The sequence below is a fragment of the Microtus oregoni genome, unplaced genomic scaffold, assembly GCF_018167655.1.
Source record: "Microtus oregoni isolate MIOR12 unplaced genomic scaffold, Mior012 000000F_ref0000247, whole genome shotgun sequence".
In the NCBI taxonomy this organism is placed as follows: domain Eukaryota; kingdom Metazoa; phylum Chordata; class Mammalia; order Rodentia; family Cricetidae; genus Microtus; species Microtus oregoni.
In genome coordinates, this window is record NW_024543059.1 from 8,342,458 (window position 1) to 8,365,485 (window position 23,028).

General features: G+C 42.7%; 1 protein-coding gene across 24 annotated transcripts in view; it reads left to right on the forward strand.

The window, feature by feature from the left end:
• Dlg2 (discs large MAGUK scaffold protein 2) overlaps window positions 1–23,028 on the forward strand; it is a 1,645,338-nt gene that overhangs the window by 1,465,699 nt on the left and 156,611 nt on the right. Inside the window, exon 1 of one of the 24 annotated variants that reach the window (XM_041643519.1) lies at window positions 8,292–8,531. The exons of the other annotated variants lie outside the window; for them this stretch is intronic. The gene's annotated coding sequence lies outside the window, so the exon portion shown is untranslated. Of the gene's footprint in view, window positions 1–8,291; window positions 8,532–23,028 lie in introns of those variants that run through there. 24 annotated transcript variants of the gene reach the window in all.

The following is a 23,028-nucleotide window of genomic DNA, read 5'->3' on the forward strand; positions in this document are numbered from 1 at the left end:
AGAGAGAGAGAGAGAGAGAGAGATTCATTTTATTTTCCAACAAGTTGTAATGACAACACAGCCCCCTATTCTTACCCCCGGCCCCTAGGCTGTGTTGGGTGCTGTTCACAATAAAGTTCTCATCATGGGTTATGCAGCTGTACAGTTCCCCATGGCCCCTCTGAAATGGAGCCTCTTAGGGCAGAGAGAATCTGACTTTGACTACATTGTTTGGCTGGCATTCAATGTGATCCTGCAGTGCCCAGGACATAGCAGTAAACTCTACAAATAATCAGGGCAGAAAGGAAGTTTCTTTCACTGGCTGGGAATCCAAGATACAACTTGGGCAAAGAAAGGCATAAAATTTGCTTTCACTAAGGAACCTAGGGCAATGGATGGGTTGAGTAATTGCATAATGAAGAAAATAAGCTCTTTGTATAAAGATTTTTTTCATCTTCATCTATCCAAAACTAAAGAGAACACATGTGCATACACCCCCAGTGAAGTGTGTACTAGGGGTATGTGATCTATATATAGTCATTTCTATAAATGCATGTGTATTTTATGAGCATGACTGCCTAAGAATAGACTACCCAATTTTATTTTATTTTATTTTAAATATTTATTGATTTATTATGTATACAATATTCTGTCTGTGTGTATGCGTGAAGGCCAGAAGAGGGCACCAGACCTCATTACAGATGGTTGTGAGCCACCATGTGGTTGCTGGGAATTGAACTCAGGACCTTTGGAAGAGCAGGCAATGCTCTTAACCTCTGAGCCATCTCTCCAGCCCCCTACCCAATTTTATAGACCATCTATAGATTGCTAAATGCTCAGCCAAAGGCTAAAGTTCATTTTCATTCTCCAGTCTCACTGAATTACCCAGTTGCTCTGAATCTTCTTTATCCTAAAGCCATTTCCCTTCTGAAGGCAAAAAGCTTTACTTCTTCCCTGGAAAAGAATTAGCATTGCTAAGAGCTTTTAGGGTGTTCTAGATACTTAGCAGAAGTGATCTCATTTAATCCTTAGACATTTGCAACAAGCCTGCGGGTCCTGAACTCAAAAGAAAGTGGACCAGGTCAAAAGCAAATAAATTTTTTTTTTCTTTCAACAGAAATTCTTTTCAGTGAGAGGTGGATGTCATGAGTAGGCAATGTCTAAGTTAAAGTCTTTATATGGGACCACACTAGATTAATCTATTACTAATAAGACACTGTGTCCATTAATGTGATACTTCGTACAAAGCACAGGGTTTCTAGCTGACTCGGAACACGGTTTTCCTCTTGCCATTCCCTGGCTTGGCTGTATACGTTCTCTAATTTATTTCATGATAGGAACAATATTAGAACATCTGTTCCCAGAATTTTTATTTTATAGATCAAAAGTATTGCAGAAAATACACCTTTATAGTTCAACAGATTTTATCAACTTTATCCTCACCACCATTTCAGGAAAAATAAATAGCCAAAGCAATAGGAAGGAAAGGTAAACAGGAGGGAGTACATAATCCTATAATGGAAGGCAATGTTTTCTGGGTTGGAAAATGCTGTAGCCTATGAATTTTTGTCTTCTCTGGACCACAGAGGTCAGGGACCAGTGTCTAGAAGTCACTGCAACTGTACAGGCTTTGAAGTTATATAAACCCAGCTCACTAATTCCTTTTTGTCAGAGCTGAAGCAAGTCCCTTGACTTTTCTGAGGGCAGGTGCCTCATACCTTACATGAGTTTGATTCCTCATCTATGTGTGTTTCTTAAGGTTCTTACTAAGTGCCATGAAGTCAGAAAATTAGGACAACAAAAGCTTGTGGTTCTCAATGCCAGTAGTCTGAAGTTGTCTATGTGCTGGTGGCCTCTGCTCCTAGTCTTCCACAGGTACTGGGAAAACTTCTGTCCAGGATCTTCTTGATCCCACTAGTTCTTGTTTTACTTTGTCTTAAGGCATGTAACTGCAGCTTTTACTCAGTATTCTTGCTGTGTGCATACCAATGTCCAAGAACAGTCGCTTTGGACTGGGAGTTCACCCTGCTCCAATATGGCGTCACCTTATCTACAACAGCCGCATTTAAAAATAAAGTCTTGCCGAGGTGCTGTGCATAAATAGAGACTTCAAAGGAATGAAATTGATAGGGTGGCAAAATTTAACCAACAATGATCAACCTTGTGGAATTATTCCGCTAGCCAGACACAAGAGACGCCAAGGGCACTTGCAATAAACCTGTAGAGGAACCTGAGCAATGCAAGTGTGGGGCGGTTGTTTTCTTAAGAAAATTTACAATGAAGAAGACTCATAATAGAGGATTTGTACAAAAGTACAAATAAAGTGATTCGTATAAATATGTGAAATCAAGAATTTTTAAAAAGGTTTTTGAGACAGGGTTTTTCCGTGTAACCCTGGTTGTTCTGGAACTCGCTCTGTAGACCAGGCTGGCTCAAATTCAAAGACCGGCCCACCTCTGCCTTCCTCCCAAATGCTTGGATTAAACGGACACATTACCACCACCCAGCAAAGCCAAGGCATTTTAAAGTTAGGACTTTAAATGTACTTACTTCACAAATGAAATATCGTGTGGTAGGCTGTGGCCTAGAGGTTGAGATTCAATCACAGAGAAAAGAGGCCAGGCATTTGGCCTCACAAAGCAAGTCCAGAGTGGGTTGGCAGGGTGGGGGTGGGGACAGGGAGGTAGAGATCAATTGAGGAACAGAGGATTCTGTGCTGTCAGTCACTCTCGAGAAGGAACAATGTTACCCAGTAGATTCCCATCTGCAATGAAGGAGCATATGCTAAGTCTTGGGAAGCTCCAGAGGACATGCTGGGTGCTGACTTTGACTGCAGGATAGGTAGGAGATTGTAGGAAGGTCTTAGTCAAAGTATGTAAATCAGAAAGGAATTGAAGAACTCCTGTGGGAGATGATAGTGTAGAAATAAGGGAGATAAAGATGGAGATGGGAAAGATATATTTTGAAGTCAAATTTGATAAAGTTTGGAGTATGAAGTGAGATGAGTCAGGACTATCTCTGAGGTTTTAACCAAGCACTGTTAGTAAGTAATTATATTACTCATTGGAAAGTTCACAATGAGGGGTTGGGAGATAATAAAGTATACCCATGGAAGCGTGTAGACCTGTGTTCCACCCTCGAAATTCATATAAAAGAATAGGATCCGATATCCTGGTACTGGGAAGGGAGAGATGGGGGCAACCAGCCTAGTTTTAATGAGCAACTCCAGGTCAGTGAGAGACCCTGCATTAAAAAAAAAAAAAGAGAGGATAGCTCCTGGGGAATAACACCCAAAGCTGATCGTTGGTGTCTACACACAGACACACACACACACACACACACACACACACAAAAAAAAATGGACACTCTGAAAATTGAGCATATTTGGTAACGAAACTAAGTTTGTTTTTGAACATGTCAAATGTGAAAAAAAAACAAATGGAAATGCTTAGATATGGATGTAGTGAGATATAAGAGTCTGGAGGGTGGAACACAAATGTCATTTGAGCCTTGACACTAGACAAGGTGGCCTTGGGAGTAACTGTAACCAAGGCTGTCTAATGATGAGCTGTAGGGTGCTTTCTGCCTGAAAGGATGGGATGTAGAAGACTCAGTTAAGAATACTTAGAAGAATGGATTAATGGTGCCTTGAAGATGATTCAGCTGTATGAGCACTATCTACATGAACATTAGGATCTAAGTTCAAATTCCCATCCCACCACTTAAGTTCAAAGGCTTGGAGTGATACTATAGACCTGTAACCCCAGCACTGTGGACACAGACTGGAGGATTTCCCACCAGGCTGGGAGTGACCCTATAGACCTGTAACCCCAGCACTGTGGACACAGACAGGAGGATTTCCACCAGACTGGGAGTGACCCCATAGACCTGTAACCCCAGCACTGTGGACACAGACAGGAGGATTTCCCACCAGGCTGGGAGTGACCCCATAGACCTGTAACCCCAGCACTTCTGGACACAAGCCCGAGGATTACTGGGGTTTACTGGGCACCGACCTGTTTTCAGAATCAGTGAGAGTCTCTGTCTTAAAAGAGTAAGGCAGAACTCCTGATGCCCCAATATGATCTTCAGGCACAACGCACGCACACACACAGAAACACACATACACAGACACACACACACACACACCACATATATACTCACAATTTAAAAAAAATTGAATTGACATGTAATGTAGAAAAATCAAGGAATCTTAGAAACAAAGGAAGGGGGAAATTATTTGAATACAGTGGTAATTGATTCTGCCAAGTGCTTGGCAGAGGTTTCATAAGCAGGGTTATGTACTGGCATTGTTTTTGTCAATGAGGATGTCATTATTTGTCTTCATAAGATCAATCTTCATGGTATGTTAACAGTAAGTCACTCCAGGACGGAACAGATGTGAGAAAGTAGACACACCAGTATATTATCTGCTGCCCCACTTTCCTATGGACTAGGGGTATAAAAGTTAAGAAATAGCCTGTCCAGTCTCAACCTCTGATTATGATTCTGCCTGCCATCTGTCAACAGATCACCTCATTGTTCTACCCAGAGTATTCTCCACTACTGGAGGCAATGCAGTGTATTTCAGAAAGATGTGGGGCACCAGTCCTGATTAAGTACCCAATAAATATTAACACCACTAATAATATATAAGCCATATACAGACACACATATTTATATAATTTTAAGACTATATAATTCATTACATCTGGGAGAAATTTGTGGCATGAGATAGTAATCACAGCTGAATTTATGAAAACTGAGAAATATGTAGAAGTTATAAATGCTCATCTATTGATTTTCATAGGGTGTGCCAGTGGAGATGCTAAGTGTCAGGGAGAATGAACAAAAAAAAAAAAGGCTTCTCGGGGGATGACAGGATGGCCAAGCAGGTAAAGGCACTTACTGTCAAACCCGATGACATAAATTTAATCCCTAGGGCCCATGCAGCAGAAAGAGAGAATGGATTCTCTGGGATTATTCTCTGACTTTGGCACATGCACCATGATGTGTACCTGTGTAAAAATCAATAAATAAATGTAATTTTAAAAGAAAAGGAGTCGCTTCTGAGAGATTTGGAAGAATCTTAGCAAATCAAAGAAGTGAGAAGTCGTAGAAAAAAATTAGGACCAAGCTACTCTAGGTAATAGGTGGTTTAACTCCCATGCACAGGAGGTAACCACTGATCGTGAAAACACAGTGGTCATCTGCTCTTTGCTACACGTGGTGTTTGTACTTGGCTTTGCTTATGAGCTCAGACTCTCATGTCTCCGCACACCTTCAACTATTCTGCATGCATTTGTGTCCACAGTGCTGAGTATTAAGAATGGCCATCAGGGGTGGGGGTGTGTGCTCTTGGACCATGCATATTTTACTTAGGCACTAAGAGAATCTTTAAAATAAGGAGAGGGTAGGTTGTGTGATCAAAAAGGAAGACCATCTGCGTGTGATCAAACTGACTTGGCTGTCAAGCCATTCTCTGAAAATTAGAGAGCTGAGAAAGCCTGGCATGCACAGACCTGCCTATTCCACACAGCACGATGGCACCTCTGTGTCCCCAGAGTTACCTCCAAGGCTTACCAAGGGATGCTGATCGCATGTCTTTAAGACAGCAGGATTTTTCATCTCCCCTCCCCTTCTACCCCTTCTCCTCCTCCTCCTCTTTCTTCTCCTCTTTCTTCTCTTCCTCCTCCTCTCCTCCTCCTCCTCTTCCTTCTCCTCCTCTCCTCCTCCTCCTCTTCCTCCTCCTCCTCCTCTTCCTCCTCCTCCTCCTCCTCCTCCTCCTCTTCCTCCTCCTCCTCCTCCTCCTCCTCCTCTTCCTCCTCCTCCTCCTCCTCCTCCTCTTCCTCCTCCTCCTCCTCCTCTTCCTCCTCCTCCTCTTCCTCCTCCTCCTCCTCCTCCTCCTCCTCCTCCTCCTCCTCCTCTTTCTTTAGATTCTTCTTCTTCAGATTCTTGCTCTGTAGTCCAGGTTGGCCTTGAACTTGTTGTACTCCCCTTCCCACCTCCCAGTTGCTTGCTGAGAAATATAGGTGTGTCCCTGTTTTGCTCCATTTGCTTCTCTCTCTCTCTCCCTCTCCCCCTCCCCATCCCTCCTTCCCTCCCCCCCTCTCTGGTGTGCATGTATGTATGTTTGCACTCACAAGCGTATGGTGCTTTGTGTGTGCTCATGTGTGTACATGCGTACGGAGGAGGCTGAAAGCTACTGTCAGGTGTCCTCACTGCTTCCCACCTATTCAGTGAAACAGTCTTGAAACTGAGCCTGGAGCTCACTGGTTTAGGTAAGAGAGCTAGCCTGCTTGCTCTGGGGAATCTTGTCTCTAAAGCTGGAATTGCAGGTGGGCCGCCATACCCACCTGACATTTACACAGGCTATGGCAATCCCAAACCTGATTCTCATACTTGCTCTGCAATTGCTTTAACAGTTGAGCCATTTTCCTAGCCCCAAGAGAGCACAGTTGAATAGCAACGATCATCATTTATGCTGACTTCAGAGGAGCTGGGCAAGAGAGATGCTTGTCTCCCCTGGCATAACTTGATTTAATGGCAGGAAATAATGGGTCCATGCAAAAATTCGGTTTTTTTTTCCCCCTGGGATTGATGGCAGGTTCTCATTTACAATCATAGAAAAGACAGGTGACATCAGAGCAGCTAGGAAGCATCCTCTCTGTATGCTTTCCTAAACTGGTGAGCTCCTTTGACTGGTGGTGAGGTAGAAAGCAGCTAGTGAGCTTAGCTGATGGGGGCAGAGGGATGAGGTGACGTAGACAGAGGCTAATGAACTGATTGGGCAGCCCGTGGAGCAAGGCCCACATGATCTGCGCTCTCACTAGAAAGAAACCCTGCAACCCTAGTGATGCTTGGCAGCCTGGGCAGCAGACACATCTGGATCCTCCCCCACCCCCATGCTTGCTTCCATAACATCCAGGAACAGCTGACATTTAAAAGACACTTGCGGGAGAAAGCCTTAAGTAAATATTCATAGTCGAAGTGTGGCGGGAACAATACTACCAGTCTGGGCACACATGCTGTAAACTGGGCGCCATTTTTCTGACGTATTCTGATTTTTTGGGGTAGATATGAATATGCCCATTCTATAGATAGAACAATAGCTTTATAGTCAGTTACGAGCAGAGCTGGAACTTTATATAATCAATCACCAATCCCTACTGTCTTCTTATTTTTGCTAAAGATCGTTGTTAATAAGTGTGTTTACTCTCCTTCTGTTTTGAGAAATTTAATACAGTGTTTCCTATAGTAAGACAGCATTGTTGAGAGTGTGAGCCTTGAACTAGACAGCCTAGGGAATGACTCTATTTCTGCTAGGTAGCTGATATATGATCCTGTCTAGACTGGTTACTCTCTCTGGATCTTGCTTTTGCTTGTTTGTTTTTTATCTATAATTTATTTTCCATGCTAGAACCTACTTTACAGGAGCATTCTAAAGATTGAATGTATTAATAACATGTTAAGCATTTAGAAAGCTGCGTGGCACATGTGCACTATAGATAGTTGTCATTATCATCCAAAATGTGCTTTTTATGGGTACTGATACCAGATGAATCTAATGAGGTCAAACTGACCTCAGAGAGGACAAAAGGCTCAGGCACGATGCCCACCTGCTGCTACCTTTTACAGATTCTTCTTTAATAGTATCGTTTCCCATTTCCATAACTTACAATTTCTGTGGCTTCCATTCTTTGGGGGCAGCATAGGAGGACAGAAACACTTTCGGCTTGACATCAGAAGATCTGGGCTTAGCTTCAAGTTCCCCATCACTCTTAGCAATTATGAACAGTGACTTGGATAAGTCGTTTCTCTTTCTTGCCATGGTGTCTGCAGGCACAGTGAGCAGGATGAACTTGCAAATCTCTAGAATGATTTGCCTCCTCCAAGTTCAGCAAGCACCAAAAGTCCCTTAGCCTCTCTGAGACCTGGCATTTGGTGGTTCTGAAGCCCTCCAAGTCACTGAGAGATTCGTGGGAATGAAAGTATCTCGTGTGCCACGGCGTACGACGCCAATGTGAGACTGGGTCTTTATAGAACTCTTATGAAGATTAACCCCAAATAGCACCGTTCTCTGCGTGTGTGCCCTGATTCAGGGGCTTTTCGCTACATTTCGCTGTTTTTGCAGGCTCCCCATGGTTTGGATGGATCCACCTTAACAAGGTATAGGGGAACACGAGCAGAGAATGAGAGTGCAGAATGAATGGTGGGAAAGCATCTTATTGGTTAGTACTGGTACATCCCAAACACCAATTACTGTCCCTGCCTCCGGAGCTGTTATGTTCTTCAGGATGAGTTACGAGGAAATCTATGTACCCGGCCAGCGAAGATGCTGCATGGTCACCCCCTGCGATGTAAAATATGAGCGTCTAGGAGGGGCTGTTTTATAATTCATCAGGTTCCGCTAGTGAGTTCTGCTGGAGTCTTAGTTAGCAAGGCAAGTGCGAACCGGACAGGAGACAGGAGAATCTGGCACCAAGGAAACGGGGAAGCTGCTTTCAGTGCCTCCTGCCTCCTCCCTGCTTTGTTCCCTAATTTTGTGCTCGGTAAGTTCCCTGGCTTGACAGCCAATTGTTGTTGAATAAGACTGGCAAATATAGCTGTAGCTTGGAATATGCACTTGCTTTCAGAAGTCTGTGTGTCAGTGTTTGGGCTTCTCACAGATTCCACAATTTCCTTTTAATGAGTAAATTAGCTTAAAAGATGAAACGGAGCCCGAAGAATCAATTATTCACCTTGGTCCTTGGAAGACTGCCTTTTGTGGTCGCTAAAGTTTCTCGGGTTTCATTCTATCAGTTTCGTTTGTTGGGTGAGCTTTGAAAAGAACAAGTCTCTTTGTCATAAAATTGTTTTTCTTAGCTGCCAAAACGAGGTATGTGCAGGGCGGTTTATCTGTCCCCACCCCCCAACTGACTCTCCCCAGCGATCGGTAAATCTTAAAACAGACTGTTTGCCTGGTTACCAGCTCCGACCCAGCTGAACCTGTGCAAGGCAAGACTCAAATGGCATTCTTTTGTGTGCCCAGAACCGAGGGGCTGTGAATAATTGGCATTGTAGAGATTTTTTGTAAAAACACAGTATGGTGGTCGTCTCCGCATTTTGCGAGGCTGGGATCAGAAGCTGACGCGATTTGCATTTGCTGCGCCTGTTGATGATGGGGGGGGGGGGGCGAGGGGGGGGAGGAAGAAAGCCCTGCATGATGCCCGCAGGACAGACAGCTGCGGAAGGCATGCCTGGGAGCTGTGTAACTTGTGGCTGTTTGCTGAGTTTCCTTTTCCCATTAACAACTACCTGAAGCTGTGTTGTGGCTCCCTGACTGTGCTAACTCCTGGTCTTGAACTGTACTCCATCATTTCCTTGCAAGGTCTTTCTTTCCCCACTCCTTTCTGTCGCGTTGTTTTGCCTCTGCCCAAATTGCTTGGAAGCCAACAGCTTGATGTACTTTTTTTTTTTTTTTTTGAGAAGCAGATTTAACTGTAGTGTCATATGGCATATTATATATGGAGAGGAATAGCAAGGACATTTTCTCAAATGTTTCAAGTGTGTCTAGCTTGTTGATGTTCGCTTTCTTTAACCCGCAAGAAGCTACTGTCTTCTTCTGGTCCCTAATTGTCTGGCAAAGTGTTTGCCTTGTACCTTTAGTGCGCATTCTCTTTCTAGGGAGACTGGAGAGCTGACATAAATACTCTTTATTCTCAAGGAGGGCAATTTGCTTTAGCATCTCTCCGAGATGAAAACGCATGCCTTTTTATTTCATCAGGAAACTTGGCCTCTTACCTTTTCCCCTGCTTTCCCCTAATAAATGTTTTGGTCACTGGAACTATCATGCTGCCCGTGAAGTTGTATCTCTTCCCAGGATTCTCTCAGACTACTCTAAAAGACTTGGAAAATTGGGGATTACAGAATATATTTTTTTTTCCACAAACACATTTCCCTTCCATACTTTTTTCTTCCACAAATAGGTTTTCTACATTTTTCCATCTCTCTGAGTAAGTTCTGTTTAAAGAGCAGAGGAGCGGTGTGTTGTGGTTGGCACTTGGGGTGTGTAACCCGAGACTTGGTTTCTCATCTACAAACGGTTGTCCCAGGAGGAGTCTGTAAAATATCTCTGTTCAGCTTAAAGCTTCTGGGCCTTAACAGTAATGATTCAGGTAGGAAATCCAGAAAAATCACTGCAGGTATAAATGAACATCTGTGTTTAATGGTGTAGCCAGCCCCTGACATTTTATAAAGCTTGGGACACATGGCTGAAGGTTCCTAAAAGTGTGAGTCTACCTTACTGCCAAGAAAAATATAGTTATGAAGTACCCTTGAGATATGTATTATGCATTGAGTTTTATTGTGACACATTAAAAAAAAAATCACACGCCAGAACCCAGACTTTATTATGCAGCAGTCTCTGGCTTTCAATTTCTGTGGTTTTACAGAGAAACAAACCAATGTGCCTATCTTAGGAAACTGAGTTTCTTCTTCTCTGGTGATGGCTTTTCCATCTTCTCCACCCACAAATGATGAGTGCTATTTATAAAAACAAAAGACAATTTAGCATGGGTTATTCACAATTTCATTTATAGCAAGAGGGGCAGGGATGCAGCTTAGCCAGTGGAAAGCTTGCTTAGCATTCCCTGGGCTAGATCACCCGGACAGCACAAACCCAGCCTGGTGGAAGACACCTGTAATCCCAGCTATTGGGAGCTGGAGACAGGGGAGTATCCTTTGCTATGTAGCAGGATGAACCTGAGCTATATGAGACCCCTTGTCTTGCGGGGTGTGTGTGTGGGGGGGGGTCAATGCAAGATACAAACTGTGACAAGAACATTCTGAAAAGATGCACATAGACAAATTACGTGTCTCAAACAATTTGTTATGAAATTGCATTTCTTAGCTCTCAAAATGCGGTTTGTACATCCACACTCCCCAACGGATTTCCTTTTAGAGGAGGGACAAATTGGCAGAGAGAGGTCTGTCCCCTACTGAGCGTTAATGGGTCTGTCCCCTTCTGTACACAGTGGGGCAGGAGAGGGGGGAGTATTAGACCAAGTCGATGATGCAAAGCACAGAGCTGTGTCTTTGGCACAAAGGGGACATCCAGTAAAAGGAAGTCATAATTTTCGTAAATTATGTGTGATAGATATATATATTATTATTAACATTATCATAGAGGTTAATTGCGCAAGAAACATATACCATAGACAGGGAGGGAAAGCAGGACTGCTTCTTTTGGCTTGAAAGATTTATTTCTGATAGCTCAATAATTTGTTTTCCTTTCTACTTTAGAAATTGAGTAAAGACAGTTATTGCATTTCAGTTCACTTCTAATTTCTAGACTGGCACCCAAATCCTCGTGCAGTTATTTAAAAAATAAACTTCGTTTCGAGAAGGAAGCATGGGAATAAAGGAACGCTAAATAACATACCATAGCTTTTTAGTGTGCCTGCCACACGACAGTTAGGCCACAGTTCCAGCTCTAGCGTCACACTGAAACATGGGGTCAGAAGAGTCAGGTCACTTATGACATCTCCACCAACTTCGCCCAATGTTTCATGAGCACGCTTACCTTTCCTGATCCGCACAGCCCCACCTGGTAGGCTGTATTTTGATTCTTGTATCAAGTGACGAGATGAGTTTAGAGAGAGGTTCATCCAAATATTATTACTAAATTGATGCGTTTGATACAACATATGACATTCCTCGGATGTAGACCCTCACCTGATCCTAGATCTACATGGTAGCCTCCACCGTAGATTTACTCGAAAGACTTGGCCAGTTTCTCATGGGTCCATTTTTGAATCCTGGCCTTATAGCTTTAACTTTTTTTTAAAAAAAATCTGAATATTTAATCCCTATCAGAGTTGAGGAGCTGATTTTTAAAATCTTAAGTTTGGAGATCTGTTTATTCTCATTTGTGGGGGAGGTTACCAATTCAGATAATATCTTCTTAAATCATGGAGAGTAGGGTACCGTTGATCATAGTTTGGACGCGTGAACTAGGATGTCCTTGTGTATGGAACCATGCTTAGCGACATAGGGAGGAACTGTGGGAGAGAAAAGAAGCTGGCCTGGGAAGAGCCTCCGTTTGTTATGTTGTCTCGTGTCCCAGAATATTCTGCCCTGAGTTGCATAACACTCACTTATATTTCAGAGTAGTAAGCCTAATTTTCCAGTGGGTCGGTTTTATGGAGACTTCTGCTTGGTTTTGCTGTGGACTTTCCCCCTATTAAGTGAAATAACAATCACTTGAATAAGAAAGTAGTGTAAAAATGTCAGACTAAAAGCTTTAAAAGTGCCACCCTGGAACTGACAGCAATTGGCTCCATCCAGGGTAAGCACTGCTTTCTTTGCATCCAGAGACATCGATTTGCTTCGGCAGGCAATTTAGAACCAACTGGATGAAAACCCTTTGCCATTTATCATTTATGCCACTGGAAAACATGATCGCTTGGAAGATTATGGTGAACTCCAGGTGTGTTTCCCGTGCCTCTGGTTTTAAGTTGTGGTTTTTTAACCTGTGGGGCTGGATTGAACTGGAAGCTGCCAGAAGGAGTCTTACCTTACAAGCTGGCGTGAAAGCAGCCAGAGAGCCCACAGCTCTGTGTGGCCTTAAAGGCTATTATTGCAGCTCCTCCTTGGCGGTGTTTCCTTCTCCCAACACCGCCTTTTCATCCTGTGTTGTGTTTGAAACAAAGACACACCTAGGGGGAATTAGCAGTTAGGGGTTCCAGGCAGCAGCTCTCTGTGATTATTAAACACTTAGAGCTTTGTGGGTTTTTTTTTTAATGCAATGAGAATTCTCATATGATTAACAAGTGATTTTTTTTTTGCTCTCATTTTTGTAGTTTTTACTTTTATTTTTACAAGGTTTTCTAGATGGGAAGGCAGACTATGTCTCAGGAATATTTTCTATAACCAAACCTTGTTATTCTTTTGTTAAAAGTAAATATAGAAATTTCCTTCTGTGCTTTTGCAAAAAAAAGTCAATGTTATAACTTACACCTATTATTACAGCTATTATTCATCCCTGTGTGAGTATATGTACAGTAAATACTTGGTAAACAGAGTGTCTAGATAAAGATGTTTTCTTAGCCTGAAACAAATAAAATGATGACTCTGATGACGGATGTTGCACACTAAATTTATTTTTCTTAAAATAGTGGTAAGGATGGACGTGGAAATTAAGAAATGAAGATTAAATTGGTCGTATCAATTCTACATCAATGGCTCTTGATAGAGCAATTGCCAAATGGTAGTCTACTGCTAACTTTTACTTCCTCTTTATGCTGTATTTGCCATTGAAGCTTCTGTAGCATGTATTGTTTATGTGCTGAGGGAAGGGAGGAAAAGCAGATTAAATGGGTTTGGGGAATGACTAATGCTATATTGAGAAGAACACTGCAAGAAGACTCGAGTCAAGTGTCCAAAGTGTTCAAAATAATGGATAAAGAGACATGTTCTGACCTGAAGGAAGCAGATTAGTTTATTTGATTTGGTTTCTTTGTTGTCTGCTATGAGGTGTTTACTAAACATGAACTAAATGTGAGATCCAATAGTGACAATATTGCAGAGCTGATACTGATCCCTGAATGCAAAGACCTTGTAATCTGGGAGCTGAATGGTTCTGTGAACCTGTGATCCTGAGATTCACGTCCTACGGAGACAGGAGCAGATAATGTTGCTTTCTGTTACAGTGGCAAAAACCGTGACTCAGACCGACTTGCTCAATAAAGGAAATATTGGTGGTTGTGACTTGAAAATACAATAGTCAATCCATGTCCGAGAAGTCACAGCCTACGGCTCAAGACCCCTGTTTCTGTTGGTTTTGCCATGTTGCTGGTCTAGCTTGATCCCAAGACTGACTGACTCACCTTGATAGCTCTAGGATGATGCCAAGGACTCCCAGAAGGCTTGCTTACATAGTCATAGCCAGCCCAAAGATATCCTAGCAATGAATGGTCCCTAGAATTCGCTTTGACTGGGCTGGTATTTATGTCTGTTCTGAGCATTTCAGGCGAATGTCTTTCACAGATTTCTGAATGACATTTGTTAGCTGTCATTGGCTGTTACTTAGGGTTGGAGAGAATGACAGAGGCTGTCAAAAGGTCTGAGGCGTCCGCCCTTGTAAAATGCATAACACATACTGGACAAATGTTCCTTAGAGTCAGGACATAGAATAATATACTGAAGGCCAATCGTGTCATATGACAGAAAATGTCTTTACCTTGACATCCAGGATGGTAGGGGCTCGCCAGAGAATGAGGGGAAGGGAGGGGCTTGAGATACAGCTTAGTGTCAGAGTGCTTGCCTAGCAGATCCAAGCTTCCAGGTTTGACTCCCCCAAGAGTGAGAATTTAATTAAAAGAAAAAGAAAGGCTTCAAGACATGGAATAAAATCTCTTTGAATTCGCAGATAGCAGCCAGGTAGCTGTTCCCTTACCCTGGCACTGTTATGAGAGTCACCAGTGAGGGACCATCTGTCCTGAAATGTAATGAACAGAAAACCTAAAGTATCAGCCTCGCCAACACCGGCTGTGTGATTATACCACAGACGAAGACTCTCGCTTATGTTCTTTCTTTCTTTTGCTTTCCAATATAAATACAAGTTTGGATTCAATTCACAATGAACCTTGACATTTTTTTTTTGTCCTGGTAGTATGGTAGAGCTGACCCAGACCATCTTAGCCATCATTACTTAGTTTTTATTCTAAATGGAACCTACAGAGAGACAGTTACTCATTCATACAATACTTCGAGTTCATTTGGATTTTGATGTCAAGAAACCCATTGTAAATGTTAAAATGTGGAAGATGAATGAGAGTGTAGTACCTCTGGGCAGACACGTTTTTTGGGTCGCTCATGGCATGTATATCACATGAACAATGACATACAGCAGCGTGAAATATGTTTATCAAAACACAAATGTTCCATGGGAAATCAGCCTTAACAGTGATCTCTGCAGTATGAACACTTTATATGACTCATAAGTTCTGCTTTTGGCCGTATTCATCCTTTTTTCCCCACTGAGTAAATAAATTTACTTGGTTGATAAGGTTGCTATACGTGGTAACAGTCTCTGCCCCAAACTGCTGATTGCGAATTCAGTTAGCTGCCTTTGGGTCATTTGGACAGTTTGATTTCACAGAAGACAAAGTTGTAAGGCTGTTGTTTGCTTTCTGTAGGATTCACTTCTATCTCTTTCATGATCTGCTGGCTTGTTGAAGCATTCCTTGTTGCTGCAACTTGTCTTGGTGTGGTCAGTTCACCTACCTGGTATCCATGCTTCTAAAAACTCATTTATCTACCTAGTCACTTCTCAGAGAGCACTTAGTAATGGCAGGAAACAAAACCAAAGGATACATCTCCTTGCCCTTTGCTCCTAGCAGAGCAAATCTGTTTAGAAAACCCACAGGCAGCCACAGCCTGCCAGTCCCCATCAAACTGTATCAGCAGGGAACCTAAAATGTAGAGGATCAAGTGAGGTCATGGACAGTGCTCGCCTGGATGCTGGCTGCTGCTTTTCAGGTTCGCTGTGAGTAAAGATAGATCAAACTGCAATATTGTGGAAGGGTGATAGATAGTGCTCGTTTGAAAACACAACACATCAAAGGTCTGCACGGATCCCACGACATTGCCTTGCTTCCATGTAGTAAAAACCAGATTTAAAAAGTTCTCTGTTGTCTTCTACAGCTTTCTTAAATGAGTCAAGACACTGCTACTTAAGTTGTTTCTTGGAGGGAATGGCTTACCTATGGCAATTAAGTACTGTGAGTGCTTACGAAGGGGTGTGTGTGTGTGTGTGTGTGTGTGTGTGAGAGAGAGAGAGAGAGAGAGAGAGAGAGAGAGAGAGAGAGAGAATGTGTAATATTCCAGCAATGTACACTGCTTTTGCTTCTTAAAATAGTAAAGTACCAAACACCCCACTTGGTAATAGCTTCTATGCAGAGCCCTCTGAGTGCCACTCCCAGCTACTTCAGACACTCTATCCCCAGGGTCTGTACACATCACCATAGTTAACAACTGAAATGTTGATACAGGGTCCCACTGATTAACAACTACAGTGGCATGAATTTTGCATAAGTCTGCCTTATGTTTCAAGAAGTAGAATTGTAATTGGGTATGATAATAACATCCAGATGTGTCAAAAACGAATACTTAAATATCAAAAGGCTTTAAAAATCCCTTATTTATTTGCAGGAATGCGTGTGCATGATGGTAGACAATCATGCGGGTGTGGCTGTGGGTGCTGTGTGTGCATGCTGGTGGCTGACCTTGGGTGCTTTTCCTGCTTGCTCTTCACCGTATTCATTGAGGCGGATCTCTCCATTACAGCCAGAGTTTGTCTGTGTGCACCAGTCTACCTTGCGGCTTGACCTGTGCGCGTGGGTCCCCTATCTCCGCCTTCTTGGTGCTGGAATTACAGACTGCCACCACAATCACCTAGCATTTGTGTGGGTTCCGGGGACCTAAGCTCTAGTTTCCGTGCTTGCAGAGCCAGCATTTTATTCTTTAGCCCATTCCCTCTCCATTGCAGGCCCTTGTATGCTTTTTTGTTTGTTTGTTTGTTTGTCTGTGCTTTGTTTGTTTTTAAGACGACAAGGGGGCTACTGTTTGAGACTCCTGGAAGGACTGGCTAAGAAATGGACAGCATAGGCGTAATGAACGCTGTCAGGCTTTGCAGTTTTTATTCACTTGACAGGTAATAACAAAAATTCTATACAAAAATACAACTAGAGGTTTCAGGGCAACTTCTCTAATATTTTTGATGTGTTGGGTTGTAGTTTTGCTGAAAACAAGACACTTCTTAGCCAAGCACACTAACATTTGTGGATGGAGTCAGTCGTCTCAATCTTAGGAGGGAAGTGGGTAGGGCTGTGTATGAGGTAAGGAATAAATGTGTAAGTATTGTTCACCTGTTGATTGGGCTTTCTTCCTGGAGGCCGTCTTATTGACTTCTTTCCTCACAGCTGGGTTAGTCCTATATCCCACACACTCTAGGCTCATTTTTGTTGCCAAGTTTTATTTTGTTTGGTTTGTTTTAGAGCCAGGGTTTCACTGTGTAGTCCTGACTGTCCTGGAACTCACTCTGAAGACCAGACTGGCCTCGAACTTACAGAGATCTACCTGCTTCTGCCTCCCCAAGTGCTGGGATTAAAGGCATGCTCCTCCAGGCTTATTTTTGTAGCTGTCCTTACCTCAATCTTTTATTTATCTGTTTGGTTTTTTTTTTTTTTTCTGGATCCTTTGACCAAGGGAGCTCTTGTAATAGACAGAGATTCTTTTTGGGGCCCTCCTGTTGGCTAGTCTCCTGAAGCCTGGTGTATTGGGCAGAAGACTGGGTAGATAAAGGAGTGGTCCAGACTCTCACAGTCCATGTCAGGTGTGTAATCTAGAAGAGGAGGAAGAAGAGCATGAGAGCACACTCATCATGACCAGTAGAAACTGCAGAACTAACTGTACACTAGAGGCTTTTCAGAGTGATTTGGCCTTTTTTTTTTTTTTTTTTGCTTTTGCTACAAACTATGTTGAAGCTCTCAAGTCAGACAAAAGTCAGCCTTTGTTTAGTATGTGGAGAGACTTTTAATCATAGTACTCCACCATAGCATATAGTATTGAGAAAGATAGTTTTCTTATATTTCCAAGTCATTTGTCAAATAACATTTAACCTGTATGGGTTTTTTGGTATGTGTATGTCTGTGCATGTGCACTCATGTGGTATATGTCAATGTTCATGCATGTGCTCAATTGTACACATGCCTGTAGAGACCTGAGATCGACTTTGGGTGTCTTCCTCAATCCTCCTTCATCTTGTGTATCTAGACATAGTCTCACTGAATCCGGAGGTGGCTCTCTTGGATAGTTTGGCAAGCCAGCTTCTATTTCCCTTGCACTAGGATTATGAATAACTGACCTCATCTCCTGAGCTTTCAGTAGACTCTAGGGATTCAAAAATTATAGTTTTCACAATTGCTTAGCCAGTATTTTACCCACTGAGCTTCTCAATTCCAGCTGTGTGTTTTCACAGTACTGAAGAATCCGTCTATTCTTTGGGGCTCCTACTCAATGACTTGGGGATAATCTAGCAAGATGAGTTCATAAATGCACACAATATCCCCCAGAGAATCTGCTTCACAGACTAGATTGAATTTTCTATTTCTTTAAATGAAATTTCTTCATCTAGGAAAATGTAATAAATTTCCTTAACGTCATAGAATTTCCTGAGATGAGCTTGTGATCAAGCCCAAAGGGATGTGTTTCTTCCCATGGTGTAGACGCAACTCCTATGCTGAATTGTAGATATGGGCTATGTATACCAAGACTTATTACAGTGCCCAGTAAGCATAGTTTCCCCAAAAGAACTTTCATTGTTGTGTTTTTATTTCTATATGTTCAGAGCCTAGCCCACAGTGTGTGCTCACTATGTCTGCTGACCCCTCTAAGTGCATCTACCTTCCTCTACGAGCTTCATGGCTTATAAGCACAAGCATCCAATTTTTGTGTGATGTGTAGTGCTAGTCCAGGGACGATCCAAACACAGTGACTGAAGAATCATCTCCAGACCCTGGCGAATTCTGGGGAGTGTATAGGTTAATCAGATGACTCTTTATCCTCAGCTCCAGTGGAGCGCACTGAACTGTTGACAGTTCCTTGTGTTACCAGGAGAATCTCCTTGCACTAGATAAATGGGTTGACCACATCTGTCAAAATGCACATCATGGCTCTGAAAAGAAAGAAAACAAAGAATACATAGCAGAGCTGTAAGATTCTTTTTCTCAGGGTGTTATTATTGTTGTTGTTTGGGGGTTTGTGTTATTGAGCTTTTGGGGAGGGTGTTGTTTGTTTTAGACAGTCTCTTCATGTGGCCTTGACTGTCTTAGAACTCAATATAAACATAATGCTGGCCTTGACCTCTCAGAGACTCCCCCACCCCCACCCCTGCCCCTGCCTCTTTGGGGTTAGGGTTAAAGATCTTCAGGTTTTGCGTGTTTGTTTCTTAATCAGCTAGATGAAGCTATTTTTGCCATGTGGACCACGACTTGGTTTTCAGTTCTCTTTCCCTGTTAAGCCGTAGATTCCCCACTAGTGAACCTTAATGGACCCCATATCTGCAAGTGTCTGTCCTGTCGACATTCAGGTGTTCAAAGAATACTCACTTCTGTGTACTTAGCGCCTTTCATGGCACGGGAAATCTACGACAGCTTCTGACTTTGGCAGTAATCATTTTGTTCCTACATTTTCAGCACTGGAAGGATGTCTATCCCTTTTGTGTTTAGGTCATAGATACAGTTGGAGGGCTTTCAAAATGAGATGGAAACAAATTCGTGCAGAAGAAGCCAATGCAAAAATTTTTCAACTTGAAAAATGTAAGGTGTAATATTAGGCATGAAAATCTGTTTTTCATTAAGTAGAGCCTGAGTTTGAAGGGCCATGGGACCATTCTGCTTATGAACAGATTGCTGCTTTTATGAATCCTAATTGTATGGTATAGCACATGGCCACATTTACAAAAACAGGTACAGAATATACAGAGGCATCATGGTTATAAAGTGTTTCCTTATAGGTTTTCCAGTTAAAGAATAACCAGTACCAGTTTGTTTTCACTTGTTTCCCTTTGGATTGAAATTTTATTGCCAATGGCCAGAATATTATTCTGTAATAAGATAGCAAACCTAAGTAATTTGGGTAAGTTGAGTAAAGAGAAGGGGCCTGTGGCAGAAAGGACCATGCCTATTTGCATATCACTATCTTGAAAGACTTCACAGAGTCGGCGTATAGATAGTAGGCATTCACAAGTGAAGTGATTCATTAGTACAAGCCGAGGGCTGGGACAATACTGTAATTGTGTACTTTGTTGGTACATCCTTGGCCATGAAATAAAGATGTCTTGGCTATGTGTATATCTACTGAACTCAGCAAGAAAATTTGACCTTCTAATTCCTCACAGAAACAAGGGGTAAGATGCTGAATGAAACCTGGGTCATGAACTTTACAAACTCACCGTCAGAAGAAATGACAAGGGCATATGCATATTGCATTAGCTCTACGTTGCCGTAATTTACGTGATATCCAATAGGTATGAGCGCTATTATTTTGGAGTTAGCAAAGGATAAGGATGATCCTGAGAGTATGATTCCTTTTGCTTAGTGAGGCCAGGGGCAACTTCTCTGAGCAGCTCCACAGTGGTTTAAAGGACAAAAGATAACCTTGGGTATGAGAAGCGGCCTACAGTAAGCAAGCAAGCAAAGAAAGAAAGAAATGGGATGTGAAGCAGCAAGGTATATTCTGGAGCCCATAAATAGGTTCTCAATATTTTTGTATTAAAAAATATTCCTAAGAAATGGAGAAAAGTTGTAGGAATTTGAAGGCCCTCCATGCTACTTCAGTTCACATAAATCCGCCCCTGCTTCAGAGCCCACTGCTATGATGACAGAGGTGGCCTTGGCTACTCATGTCAACCTTTTTACCCTTGATTGTCAGCTTGAAGGCCGTCATTCCAACTTGTTTTTGTTTTGTTGGTTGGTTGGCTGATTTGCTTGTTTGAGGTAGAGTTTATATAGCTTAGACTGGCCTCAGTCTCAGTATGTAGCTAAAGATAACGTTGAACTTGTGGTCACCTCATCTCCACCCCTCATGTACCGATTACGAGTCCTTGGGCACTGTGCCTGCTTCTGTTCAGTGGCAGGTACTGAAACAAGGTGCTTGGGGCATGTGAGGCACTCACTCTACCAAAGGAGAGAAACCCTGGTCCATTCCACTTTGCCATTTTATTTCCTGGGTGGTTGTGAAATATTCGGCAGGGAGGGCAGGTCCCCCGGACTTTCTTTCCCTCTTCCTTTTATTTCTGTACACATCTAGCAGCAAACCCTGGCCCAATTAGAAGGAGGTTAATTTTTTATGAGAAAAAGATGGCGAATTTTTCCCACATGGATCTTGAGTCTCAAACAAAGCGGGTGGATTTTTGGACCGAGTGCTGTGCCGAGACCTTTGCGTTCAGGTAACAGGGATTTGAGAGCACATGGAGATGCATACTTTCAGAAAGATGCTAAGGACCAGGCAATTGAAGTGCAGTCTAAAAATCTGGTTAGACGGGGATGAAAATGGAATTGCTTACAAGGGAATCAGAAAATACATTAGCATCAAACCAGCCCCCTGCAGCAGCACACGTCAGTCTGGATGTCATATCCTTAGACAGTTATAATAAGCGTGGGTAAGACAGCAGCGTCGGATCACCTTCAGATGATGATAATTCAATTCCAAAGGGCAAATGAATGAAAAACGCCCTTCAAAACTCATTGGGCGCACCGAGAAAAGGTTATCGGAACACCACCAGAGGCAAAACAAGAAAACGTACCTGAAGTCATTTTTTTCCCTCAAATCTCCTGTGTTCCTATTGTGGTTTAATTCATTGTCTTGACATATACCCGCAAGCACACATATCTTTTGTTGTCAGAAGGCAGTTGTGCTGAGGAACTCAACAGGTTGTCAGTGCTGTCAGTTTGCCTGTGCTTAGTTATGAACACTTAGGACAAGCTGTGAGTGTCACTGCCTTTCAGTCTGCGGTGGTGTCTTATCCTCAGTGTGTGTGTGAAGGAGTTTCATTCATTGCAGCTCCCTATGTCTAAAGAGATCCACTTAGGCAAAAGGGTCTGTAAGACCCCGTCGGCTTAAAATGAGTCAGATCGGCCCTGGCTGTACCCCTTCTGAAACTAGCAGTCAAAGGGATATCATTCAAGGGTGGGAAGGCCTTTGGAGGAGAAGTATTTTATATAACTGCAAAGGGCAGAGAAGTCTCATGGGGGGAAATGTAATGTAGATCTATTCGGTGTTAAGAAAAGAAGTAAAAACCTTTAAACAGGACTTCCTCACCTAGCAGTGTGGGGCTGGTCTGAAAACGTATTAAGGAAAGTAAGATGCGGTTCCAACACAAATGTTTCTAAAATCACATAGGAGCTCTGGCTTGAGTTTGGGAGGATCCCTAAGAAAACCCCAGACAAATAACTGGGGATAAATAATTCTCCAATGTCTTTCAACTCCCTTGCATCTTTGTAAGTGCCACATTATTGGCTTTTGACTCCAAACATCACCACAATTGGTAAAGAACTCCAGAGCTCCTGGTCCTGTGGAAATGCTGTTGTATTCTCTCGGAACTTCCACAGGACCGCGGTGGAAGGGCAATAGCAGTCATTACCTTTCTTTTAGGCAGGTTCCCTAATGACAGACAGAAATGCACATTAAATCTGCCGGCCCCTTTTCTAGGGCACATAATGGTGTGAATGCTTTTATTATAGTTTATCCAATAATTACATTTGAAAAGATAACAGGAAATGGTAGGCTTTGCACCCCTGCAATTGTTTCTCTCAGATCACTTCCTGTAAGCTTGTTTAAACCCTGGGTGACATCCCTTTTATCCCTCAGATTATCGTCGGTGGTGTCAGAACACCCAAGATATGCTCTAGCCTTCAAAAGTTCACTTGCTGTTTGTCCCTGCCTCGCTGTAAGCCAGAGCTCTCTGTGGTAGTTGGGTGTTTTCCTTGGGCGTGTCTGCTCCAAAGGGCTTTACAGCATAACGTCAGGCCCTTCTGATCAGTTGGAGTGACTTTCACCATTCTGTCCCCATTACTTAGAGCAGCACTGGCATAAGACGGCAGTGCACGCATGGCTGAGGAACGAAGGAAAGCGCATTTCTGGTGGTCCTATAACCAACTCTGCCTGCCGTCTCCCCAATCCGACTCCCCCTCGTACCAGTAAAACCTTTTCACCAGCTCAGTCCCCTTATCCTGACTCCTTGAGTATTGTTTTCTTCAAGTACCAGTTATTTCTTTCAAGATTTACAATTCGTGTTTCAGCACAAGGGTCCCAGTGCGGTCCATTTTTCTACATTCTTGATAATATTTTATACAAGTTCATTAAGACTTCTATTTATTGAGATCTTGCTACAGTCAAGAACCCTGATAGATACTGAGAATTCTCAGGCACACGAGAAACATGTTCCCTAATTTCCAAGTCTGTGAGGAGCTGAGATATATCACTAGGATGGGAAAATTCAAAGAG